Source organism: Spinacia oleracea, chromosome 1 (assembly GCF_020520425.1).
Source record: "Spinacia oleracea cultivar Varoflay chromosome 1, BTI_SOV_V1, whole genome shotgun sequence".
In the NCBI taxonomy this organism is placed as follows: domain Eukaryota; kingdom Viridiplantae; phylum Streptophyta; class Magnoliopsida; order Caryophyllales; family Amaranthaceae; genus Spinacia; species Spinacia oleracea.
Window position 1 is genome coordinate 47401635 of NC_079487.1, and position 12613 is coordinate 47414247.

The following is a 12613-nucleotide window of genomic DNA, read 5'->3' on the forward strand; positions in this document are numbered from 1 at the left end:
GCATAGCCCAAATCGCCCCAGCGATAGTCACCCAGTGTAGACACGTCCTCCACCATGCCTATCCACCTCGGGTCAAAGGTGTCAGTCGGACCCGATAGAAAAGTGGAAGTAATAAAATGGAGGTAGAACAGCCGAGCCTGTCTCGAAGGCGACTCCTCTACCCCATGCTCCAAAGCCCACATCAGGTCAGCGAAAGGTATCCCACGGGGCTGGTACGAAGGTAATCTACTACCCATCCACGAGCCCAGGAGCCTGGTACCCTCGGCAACAGTCGGCGATGGGCCATCCGACCTCAGACGAACGGGGTTCCCTGTAAAGGTCAAGCCCGTCAAAGCCGTGTAGTCCTCAGGAGTGATCGTCATCTCGCCCCAAGGAAAATGGAAGGTGTTGGTGGTATCCCACCACCACCTCATGAACGACCGCAGAAAGGACAGGGAGATGTTAAGCCGCAGTATCTCCCAGAAGGTCTCAACCACCGGAAACAGTGAGCTTGCCCTCACCAAGGCCTGGGCGTCCGAGCTCAGGTAGCTAAAAACGGTCTCACTCGTCGCTGCGCCATAGCCGCGAACCGTAGTCTCTCTCCTCGCGTGAAGGCGAGAAGTCACGTGGTGTTCTAGGTCGTAGTGCAGATCACGACCGTCGTAGAGCTCAGGGCCCATCCATAGGGGACCCGTGCCAGTAGACTAACGCGTCATGCCACGCTCCTCGTGGCCACCAGGAGGGGGTAACGACTCGTCAGACATGCTGATCAACAATACAACAAGGCATTATACCTTTGACAAAATCGGCACTCACACCGATCCCTAAAAAGAGTGCATTTCACTCGTGAAATGGAGTCATACAAGTTTTGTTCCCTAAAAACATGATACTAAGTTCATACTTAGCAAAATTCCCTAAGTAAAAATTAACTCCAGTAAAAATCAAAATTCTTCCATGATTTGTCACCCATGAATTATGAGGAACGCAAGCAATATACCAAGAACACCTACATTATAAGAAAATACTAGGGTCGTAGGTATACTTGGGGGCTAGCATGAAAATGCCCAAATTCAACAAAAATCAACATACTTGCAAAAATTAACATGCACAAACTAATTAACATGTTATGAGGAACATTTCCAACTATCTAATTGAAGGAAAGGGGCACAAAATCAAAAAACCCCAAATCAATTTCATGCACAAAAATACCTGACAAAAATACTGAAATTGACAAAAAAGCTCAAAATTACTGAAAATTACTTACATTGGGAAGATTAGGAAGTGATTTGGAGTAGAATTCGTGAAGAAAAGTGAAGGAAACGAGCAAAAATCAGTAGAAAGAAGTGAAGAGTTTGGGCGAAAATGGTGGAAATGGGAAAGGAAGGAGACGGTCCGCGTATTTAAAGACCAGCCTCCCCCTTCGCATTTTCAACGCCCAGCTCTGGGCATTAGAAATTCAAGCGCCCACAGTTGGGCGCTGAAAATGCTTCCCAAACAGCGAATATTCGCTGTCGGGCACGCGTACTCCCCTATATTGTGTAAGATATCCGTTATCTTGATATTTCTTTCCCAAAAAAAAACGGTATTTCGAAAAGAAAAAAAAATAAAAAATAAATATTGTTAAGCAAAATATACACAATGTGGACCCACTTATAGGACACATCTAAGCAGGAAATATTACGACCCACCAACAGGTTGTAATCACAAAAGCCTTTCTACATAGGCAAAATAAGAAATTCAAAAATGGGCTCGCCCACCCTCAGCGGGCGGGGTCTGCGTCACTAGCCGCGCAGGTCCTCAGTTTTCGAAAAAATAAAGTCTTCAAAATATAAACAGGCTCGCCATCTTCAGCCGGCGGGGTCTACGGCGCAAACCACGTAGGTCCTTATTTTCAAAAAAGCAAAACAAATTTCAAAATAGATTCGTCCACTTCTATCGGACGGGGTGTCCACCCTTAGCGGACAAGGTTCGCCATCTTTAGCTGGCGGGGTCTACGTCACAAACCGCGTAGGTCCTTTTTTTCAAATTTCAAAAACAGATTCGTCCACTTCTATTGGACGGGGTGTCCACCCTTAGCGGACAGGCTCACCATCTTTAGCCGGCGGGGTCTGCGCCATTAAACCGCGCAGGTCCTTAGTCGCTGCAGCGATAACTTTTGCTGGATTTTCCTTCGTTTTACGTCCTATAAAAACAAGGGTGCTGGATTTTCCTTCGTTTTACGTCCTATAAAAACAAGGGGGTTGGATTTTCCTTCGTTTTACGTCCTATAAAAACAAGGGGGTTTTCTCGTTTAACTAGCCTTGAAAATGAGAATCTTTAAAAACATTTTTACCTCGTGATTAGGCTTGGCCAGGCCCAATTACACTTTATAGCTTTGATTTCGAAAACATCTGTAGCTACTCCCAATGACAAAGTGAGGGAGTTTCTACGCACCTTTAGATCCTTCCAATGACAAAGTGAGGAAGTTGACAAATCCCAATGACACGTGAGGGATATGTCGACACTTCAAGTGATGACCCTTAAGTCAAATGTTATCACTCGGGGGCTCGTGAGACCCTCGCAAAACAGGTCACATATACCATGGCTTGTGTGATGCACTCCGTCTAATACTTTGACCATCGTCTTACTCCAAGACTCAGTCAAAGTGGGGGCTAACTATAGACACCTACTTTTGTCCCCATTCCCGAAAGGGAAAGGTTCGATGATGAAAGCATAAAATCTCCACTTGACAACGCATCTCCTATAAAATAAACGGATCTCAATTCCCCTTTTCATTTCACCCGAAACCTGCTATTTATGGAAACCTGCTAAAAATAGTAACTGCCGTAAAAGGTAGCTTCTAAAAGTGGCAAATCATAAAGGATAGAAACCTGTCAGAATTAGGTGTTGCATTCCAACATAAATCCTAAATGAGACAGAAAACCGCGAGAATCCTATTCCTAATAGGATTCGGAAATAAGAGTTACGTATTAATTAAAATCCTAACGAGCCTAGAGTTCGTAACGGGCCCAGACGCATTCCGTTATGAAATTGATACGCGCTAAAAGACTCGATTAAATCTTAAACTCTACGGATTTCAGGAATCCGAATCTAACTAAAGAAAACAGCCCAGACCCTATTTTCAACGCCTGGCTCTGGGCGCCGAAATCTTCGGCGCCCAGGCCTGGGCGCTGAAAATACCTGGGTACGTGTTTTTTCCTAATTCTTTGCGGATTAGAACTCTGCAATTCTATCTTTCCACGAACTCTTCCCTATAAATAGACCCCTAAATTCGATGTGAAAGGAACACACAACAACACATAATTATATTCTGAGTATTGACTCCAACCCTTAGCCTAAGCCTCTCGCTGCGAAATTGTTCACGCGTTCTGTCGCAATCGATCCATAAATCGAACAGAACGTATCCTGTCCCATAATTGAGATTCGTTAAATAAAAAGGAGAAATAGCAAAGTCAAAGTGGTTAGTTTTCTGAGAACCGTGATGCACCTCTCAAGGGTGCGTCGTAATGTGTCCCTTTTCGATGATTAAACTGCTTACCTCGCCCTTTTTATGAACTGTTAAACTAACCTAATCTGATTGTTCTATCACGCCTAACAAATATAATATTTTTGGGAAATCTGATTATCATGCTAGGCCCCTTAATACTATTTAAATCAGATAATCACGATCGAATTAGTATTATATGTTGCATATTGCTAAAATCAACTCAGATTAGTTTAATAGTTAACGCATGTTCCTTCAATTTTTTATGCTGAGCTAGTACGGATATCCTGCGTCTGGAGTTATCGACGAGCGAAGTACTCCTCTCGGTAGTTACAGTCCCCCGAACCCTCAATCTCTACCTTGCGGGTGTATATTGAGAAATCCCCACACCAGGGATCACAAGGGAACCTACGGCCGTCGTGGTCAAACATAATTGCACTCCCTTTATGTCACGATAACCGGGTTTTGTCAGTTTTTCTCATTGTCGTTAAAAAGTGAATGGCGACTCCTATATTACTAGTCAATTGGGTGTATACTCACAGGGAATCCAATTACACTTGATTGAATAAAAAGAATCGTCACACCTACGAGGGACGAGGTCACGCATTAGCCTCGTGCTTTTTCGACCCCCTCACAGCAGTTCACGTTGATGAACCTCCAAGGTCTTTAGAAGAGCCAGTGGGAGTAGTTCCTCAAAACGTTGTTGCCCCTCGTAGGTCAAATAGAACTATTTTTCTGCCGGACAGATGGACAGGCGTCCTCTTGACTGAAAACTTAGACGTTCTCATATTGGATAGTGATGAACCTTTGACTTACAAGCAAGCTATGACGAGCCCAAGCTCCATTAAATGGTTAGAGGCCATGCAATCTGAAATAGACTCCATGTCTGAAAATCAAGTCTGGGATTTGGTTGATTTGCCGGATGGGTTCACACCTATCGGATGCAAATGGGTCTTCAAGTTGAAGAAAGACAAAGATGGAATTGTATACATATACAAGGCTAGATTGGTAGCAAAAGGTTACAGGCAAGTTCACGGCGTTGACTACGATGAAACCTTTTCTCCAGCCGCGATGCTTAAGTCTATTCGGATAATCCTTGCGATTACCGCTTTTCATGACTATGAAATATGGCGAATGGATGTCAAAACTGCCTTCTTGAACGGTGTTCTTGAAGAGACTGTGTTTATGACACAGCCGGAGGGTTTTGTCGATCAAAAGAACCAAGGAAAGGTATGCAAGCTTAAGAAGTCCATCTACGGACTAAAGCAGGCATCAAGGAGTTGGAATAAACGATTTGATGAAGCAGTCAATAAGTTTGGCTTCATCAAGAATCAGGACGAATCTTGTGTATACAAGAAGGTCAGTGGGAGTAAAATTGCATTCCTAGTCTTGTATGTTGACGACATACTACTTATTGGAAACGACATTCCTATGTTGGAGTCTGTAAAGACTTGGCTCGGGAAGTGTTTCTCAATGAAGTACTTAGGAGAGGCACAGTACATATTGGGCATCAAGATCTATAGGGATAGATCTAAGAGGATGATTGGACTAAGCCAAAGCACTTACATTGACAAAGTGCTAGCTAGGTTGAATATGATGGAAGCCAAGAGAGGCCATCTACCCATGTCACATGGCATATATCTAAGCAAGAATAAGTGTCCCAAAACATCTGATGAGCGTAGAAAGATGAGTGGAATTCCATATGCTTCGGCTATTGGATCCATCATGTATGCTATGATTTGTACAAGGCCGGATGTTTCGTTCGCACTCAGTGCAACGAGCAGGTACCAGTTAGAACCAGGTGAGGCGCATTGGACTCCTGCCAAGAACATCCTAAAGTACCTGAAAAGGACTAAGGATCAGTTTCTGGTTTATGGTGGTACAGATGAGTTGATTGTTAAGGGCTATACGGACGCAAGCTTTCAAACCGACAGAGATGATTTCAGATCACAGTCTGGGTTTGTGTTCTGCCTCAACGGCGGAGCAGTAAGCTGGAAAAGTGCTAAGCAAAGCACTATTGCGGATTCTACAACTGAAGCGAGTACATTGCTGCCTCAGAAGCAGCAAAGGAAGCTGTTTGGATTCGGAAGTTCATCGAAGAACTTGGTGTTGTCCCCTCCATTAAAGGACCAGTGGATTTGTATTGCGACAATAGCGGAGCCATTGCCCAGGCAAAGGATCCTAGGAGCCACCAGAAGTCCAAGCACATACTGCGGCGATTTCATATACTTCGAGAGATCGTTGAAAGAAAGGAAATCGAGATTTGGAAGGTTGGAACTGACGACAACGTCGCGGATCCATTGACTAAACCGTTGTCACAAGTGAAACAAAACGCACATGTAGCAACCATGGGAATTAAGCATGTTGGAGGATGGCTTTGATTTTCTAAGTATTATTTTAGAACATCTGTTAGATCTATATTTAAAACAATTGGTTTAACCATTTCATATTTATGAAATTTATTTATTTCATATTCATTTAATTGTGGTTTAGAATTAAATGATAAGTCCATGTGATTTAAATCATTCAAATGGGATGTCAAGATGGATTCTTCGACAAAGAAACACCCATAAGTGAACTTGAATATTGAAGTCACAAAGGATCCCTAATCCAGGTCATTGAAAGGTGGACGACCAATGACTAATGAAGATTAGATTGCAAGTAGATTATTTACTTCTGTTTCTTGAACTAGAGTGACTGGATGTCAGAATCTTTTGCATAGATACTTATTGGATCTTGTAGCGGATTGACCATGAGAACACTTTAAGAGATTAAAGTCACGTCATAGGTAGTTCTCATTAATGGTGATTAGAAACCGTTCCTCAGAACATGAGCGATTATGTCTGCTCATTTGAGAATTAGTTCGCTTTGATACTAGCTAAACGTCGCACCGTAAAAGGAGGCTATAAAAGCAGTTATTGGGCGTACTATGAATCAAAGTGAGTGTTCATAGATTGCAAGAATGGATTGTCCTCCTATCTTTGATAGGATATGGTGTTGTTGTGTCACAAGGCCTCTCGGAGAGTTAGATACTGTAAAATGCATGGCCGTGCTCAGAATGGTTAGGCTTAACCTTCTGCAAAAGTTTGACAGTTGAACTCTGTAATCCGAGAAACACTTCTGGACCTAATAAGGATGGCTTGGATCTTACCTTATGTTCATTAAGTAACACTAAGTGACAAAGGAATGTGGATGCACACTTGTCTGAATGACAAGTGGGAGATTGAAGGAAATATATCCTTCACCCAAGGTGCATTAAGTCTAATACCAAGGTTCAGATTAATTGCGAACAATTAATTCAGTGAGATCAAGTGATCGGAACAGCTAGCTGGAGCAATGCTTCCGATCAGTGAGTTCTAATGAATATTAAGCTCAAAACTTACTATTGACTGAACCTACAAGGTCACACCAATGGCATGTAAAACATCACCGGATTAAATGAATCGGAAATTCATTTAATAGCTTTTCGGGAATTAGTTGGAAACGTATTATACGATACGACCTTTGTCGAAATCGTTTATCGTATCGCGAATATTCGTAAGCTGGGCGACACGAATAAATCGTATCGTACGACGGTTATTCGTCGTATACAAAACGATAAATAATATATCGTAAATATATTAAATCGCGAATACGAAGGGCATCGGAGTTGCCGGCCCGTCGAGCCAAGCACGTAAGCGTGCAAGGCCCAACGAGCCAGCAAGCTCGCGAGCAAAGGCAAGCAAGGCCAGCCCATAGGGCGCGAGCACGCAACAGCGCACAGCAGCGACGAGCGAGCAAGGCCCACGGCCCAGCTGCTCGGCGCGCGCGCTGTGGGCTTCGGCCTGTAGTGTGTCGCTAGGCGCGGGCGTGCGGTCCGTGTGACTTGGCGTGCAAGGCTTGCTTTCCGGCCTTGCATCTTGGCTTGGTCGGTTAGTAAGGTTATGTAAATAACCTTACAACCTAATTTCCAACTAAGCACAATTCATATTACTCAAACCCTAGAGACACAGAGAACCCTAATTCTCTCTGTGCCTCCAAAGTGAGTTCTTCCCAAAAGCAAAGTATCTTGATCGATTATCTAAGCTATGATAATCAAGACGGATTTGAACGTGTCGGTGAACCAAGTAGAGGAACGACTAATGGAGTTCTTTGTTCATGTTCGTTGACAGATTATTGTGGAAAACACGCTTCGAATGTAAGTTTGCTTAATCTGTGCTTTATACATGTTCCCTGGCTTTGGGGATTGTTCCGCACATGTTATTATGTTTAACTGTATTCGCCTACAGTGGTATCATGAGCAAGCACAGTACATACTGTCAAGATTTGGCTTGGGAAATGTTTTTCGATGAAGGAACTAGAAGAAGCACAGTACATACTGGGCATCAAGATTTACAGAGATAGATCTAAGAAGATGATTGGACTTAGTCAAAGCACTTATATCAATAAGGTACTTGAAAGGTTCAAGATGGCAGACTCCAACGAGGCTACCTACACATGTCTCATGGAATGGCTCTAAGCAAACTCAGTGCCCAAAAACACTAGATGAACGTAGACGAGTGAATGGGATTCCATATGCATCATTGATTGGTTCAATAATGTATGCTATGATATGTACACGCCCGGATGTTGCGTATGCACTCAGTGCTACGAGCAGATACCAGTCAGATCCAGGAGAGGCACATTGGACTACTGCCAAGAACATTCTGATGTACCTGAAAAGGCACAAAGATGATTTCCTGGTCTATGGTGGAGATGATGAATTAATTGTTAAAGGCTATACGGACGCAAGTTTCCAAACCGACAAGGATGATTTCAGATCACAATCTGGGTTTGTCTTTTGCCTCAACGGAGGTGCAGTAAGCTGGAAAAGTGCTAAGCAAAGCACCATTGCGGATTCTACAACTGAAGCGGAGTACATTGCTGCACATGAAGCAGCAAAGGAAGCTATATGGCTAAGGAAGTTCATAGGTGAACTTGGTGTAGTCCCCTCCATTAAAGGACCAATAGCTCTGTATTGTGATAATAATGGAGCTATTGCACAGGCAAAGGAGCCTAGACACCACCAGAGAGTCAAGCATGTACTTCGTAGATTTCACCTTCTACGAGAGTTCGTTGAAAGAAAAGGAGTCGAGATAAGCAAGATTGGAACTGATGACAACATCTCAGATCCATTAACTAAACCTCTGCCACAGGGGAAGCACAACTCGCACACTGCATCTATGGGAATCAAGCATATTAGAGAATGGCTTTGATGTCCTTATGTAATGTTTTAAAGTTTTAGAGTTTAATACTTTGTAAAACATTATTGGTTAATCATTCACATAAATGAATAGAATTCATTTTTCCATTTAATTTGTGGTTTATTAAATGATGAGTCCCTTCAATTTGACGATATATTAAAGATAGACTGTCAGGACCAGTCCTGTGACTAAGAAATGTCTATCAAGTGAACTTGAATGTCAAAAGTTGAAAATGGTCCCTGGTCGGAGTTTTCTATAAAGATGGACGCATAGAAAACGTTAGACGACTAGAATGCAAGATGACTAGTAGTTCTGTTTCTTGAACTATGAGGACATGGCAATGTCGTAATCATTTGCATAGATACTTACTTTGGGAAGACTAGTATCGTCGGACAGACCTATGAAACTTTACTGTAAGAGATGAAAATCTGTCATAAGTAAATTTCATTAAAATTTTTAGACACTAATCCTCAATACCTGAGTTATTTGAGATTACTTGTTTGAGAACTGCTTACTTTGACGTTGTCAACCGCCGCACCGTATAAGGAGGCTATAAAGGCAACACTCAGGTAATCACCTATCAAACGAAGTCTAATCTCAAGATCACAAGGTTGGGATTGTCCACCCATAAATCGGGATGAGATACTGAAAGTTGTACAAGGCCACTCGGAGAGCTAGAAACTGTAAAATGCATGGCCGTGCTCAGATGAATCATAGGCTATGATTATCTGTTTATTTGATCTGTTGAACTCTGAAACCGAGAAACACCTCTGGACATAATAAAGATGACAACTCTTACCTTATGTTAAAGAGCAAGAATCGAGAGACAAAGGAATTAGGAAATAGAGACTGAAGGAAATAATGCCCTTGGTCCAAGTATGCATTTAATGTTAAGTCTAATAAATGCGGTTCAGTATTATTTAACAAGTTAATTAATAATTCAGTGAGATCAAGTGAGCTGAATGCCTAGCTAGAGGTCGCTTCAGTTCAAGTGGAATTAATGATATTAATCCACAGCTTACTCTTGACTGAACCCGTAGGGTCACACAAATAGTACGTAAACGGATCAAGTATTTAATGGCATTAAATACTCCATCTATGGATATTCGGAATCGACGGATCTTGGTTTCAGTGGGAGCTGATGAATACTCCAGAAACGATGATATTGCCGGAAACGGAAATATGGATCGTATCGGAAATATAAATATTATCCAAGTCGTAGATGTTACCGGAAACGGAAACATGGTACGTATCGGAAAATATTATCGGAAATGGAAATATTGCCGGAATCTGAAATATTGCCGGAAACGGATATATTGTCGGAATCGGAAATATTATTGGAATCGGAAAATAATTCCGGAAACGGAAATATTAAATATTTGTTCGAAACAGAAATTAATTCCGGAATCGGAAATATTAAATATTGTTCGTATTGGAAATGAATTCCGGAATCGGGAAATTAATCGGAAGCGTGTGCGTGTGTTTGTGTCCGATACAAATCCTAAATCTAAAGGGATTTGTTCAATGATTAAATTCCTAATCCTAATTGATAAAATAGTTAATAAGAGTTTTAATATAATTCTAATTAAGCTAATTAGTATCCTAGTAGGATTCCAATTCTCTTTGCATACCCCTATAAATATGTGGCCTAGGTTCACAATTTAAGGACGAGTTTCAAGTATTCAAAGTGACATTTTGAGAGAAAATTTCAGTCATACTATTGCCGCATATTAGCCAAAATTCCTAGTACCTTAAGGGCGATTTTAGTTGGTCAATCTTAAGGCGGATCCGGACGTGCTATGGACTTTCTACGGAGGGACGACACTTGGAGTCCTAAAGACTTGTTCTTGTTCGGTTCGGGCACAGGTAGGGAGGGCACGCTACAAAGTGTATGCATTCTAGACTAATTATTTGATTATGTGCAATTAATTTGAATCCTGACATATAGGTTTTTCCGCATGATTTATGTTGTTCATATGTATCATAACCTAACAGAAAGTACGTTTGAAGTGCTTGCCCTTAATTTGTTTGTTCCCTCTAGCAATTAATTTCGCCTTACACCTTTCAAGGTCACCACTACATTGAGACTTCTCCTTATAAACCCATTTACTACCAATTGCAGTTTTGCCTTCTGGTAGATTGGTTAATTCTCATGTTCCATTCTTCTCTAAAGCTTCCAATTCATTTTCCATAGCATCAACCCATTGAGTATCTGGCTAGCTTGATTATTATAGTTAGGTTCATGAACAGAAGGAACATTTTTCCATGCTGGCTTTGTATTATTCATCAAGAAAAGAAAGATTTTCTCCATAAGAACGCTCAAAGCCAAAGCAGAGAAAGAAGTAAGAGATGTAGAACTCTTAAGAGGGTGATGTGTTTTAGAAAGGATATAATCATCAAACTTTTTTGTAAGTTGTGTAGGTCTAGTAGATGTTCTGTGTACTGGCACAGAGGGATCAAAAATAGGAATGGAAGAAACATGAGGAAAAGAGATATGAGGAGCAATAGAAGAAGGAGATGAAGAAGTAGAGGATGAACCAGGTTATATTGAAGAACCTGAACGAGGTTGATGTTCCATGTTTGGTTGAACAGAAACAAGAGACGGAGAAAAAGGGTGTTGAATAGGAAAAGGAGGAATACAGATAAGAGAGTCACCAGAGTGCTCATTTTCAGGGGAAAGAGTTGGATTGACCAAAGGGAAAGAATGCCCTGGTTCGGAAACATCTTTTGTTTGTTGAAAAGGAAAAATATGTTCCTTGAACACAACATCCCTACTCAATATGATTTTGTGAGAAACTAGACCGTAGATCTTATAACCCTTTTGAGCATAAGGTTGGATAACCGAGGAAAATTCACTTTCTAGCCCTAGGTGCTAGTTTGTCATGAGATTTAACGGCGGCATAGCAAAGGCAACCAAAAACCCTCAAATTCTCATAATTCGGAGACTTCTTCGTCAAAATCTCGTAGGGAGTTTTCAAAGACAAAACTAAACTTGGAATCAAATTAATCAGATAAGTGGATGTAAGGAGGCAGTCACCCCAAAATCTCATAGGAAGATTAGCATATAAGCGAAGATCCTTGGCGGTCTCAAGAAGGTGACATCGCATTTCAACCCTTCCATTTTTTTGAGGAACACCAACTAAACTACTCTGCTGAATAATACCTTTAGAAGAAAACAGAACCCCACAAAACTCTTGAACTATCTCTATACCATTGTCACTCCCAAGGACCTTAATCCTACACTGAAATAGAGTCTCAACATAGGCAAGAAAAGAAGAAATAAGTTGGGGAACTTGAGTCTTATTATGAACCAAATGAGTTCAAGTAGTTCTAGAGTGATCATCGAGAATGGTTAAAAAACAACGAGCACAAGACAATTTAGGAGTCTCATAAGGACCCCATAAATCAATGTGCACTAGATCAAAACAAGCACAATCGATAGATGTAGACACAGTAAATGGCAGCTTATGATGTTTTGCTAACACACATGCTTCACAATGAAAATCAACAGTTGTATTTATGGTAGAAAAGAAGGGAAAGTGTTGTAATTTTCTTAAGGATGCATGCCCTAGACTAGCATGAATCACATCATGAGAGCAAGTGTGTACATAGGCTTGTGAAACAAAAGAGTCCATAACAAAAGGTTTATTTTCAGCAACAAAGGAAGGAACTTTCTTAAGAAACCTATAGAGACCACCATGCCACGTTGCAACTGCTTTGACATGAGTAGTTGTAAGGTCCTGGAAACAACAAGAATTTTTCTCAAACTTTCCAAGAAGGTTATTTTGATCTAGAACTCTGCCAACAGATAACAAGTTGTGTTTGAAGGAAGGGACATAGAAGATATTGTACAACAAAATGTCAGAAGTCAATACAATATCTCCAATAGTATCAACTAGTTTATATGTACCATTAGGCAAGACAATTT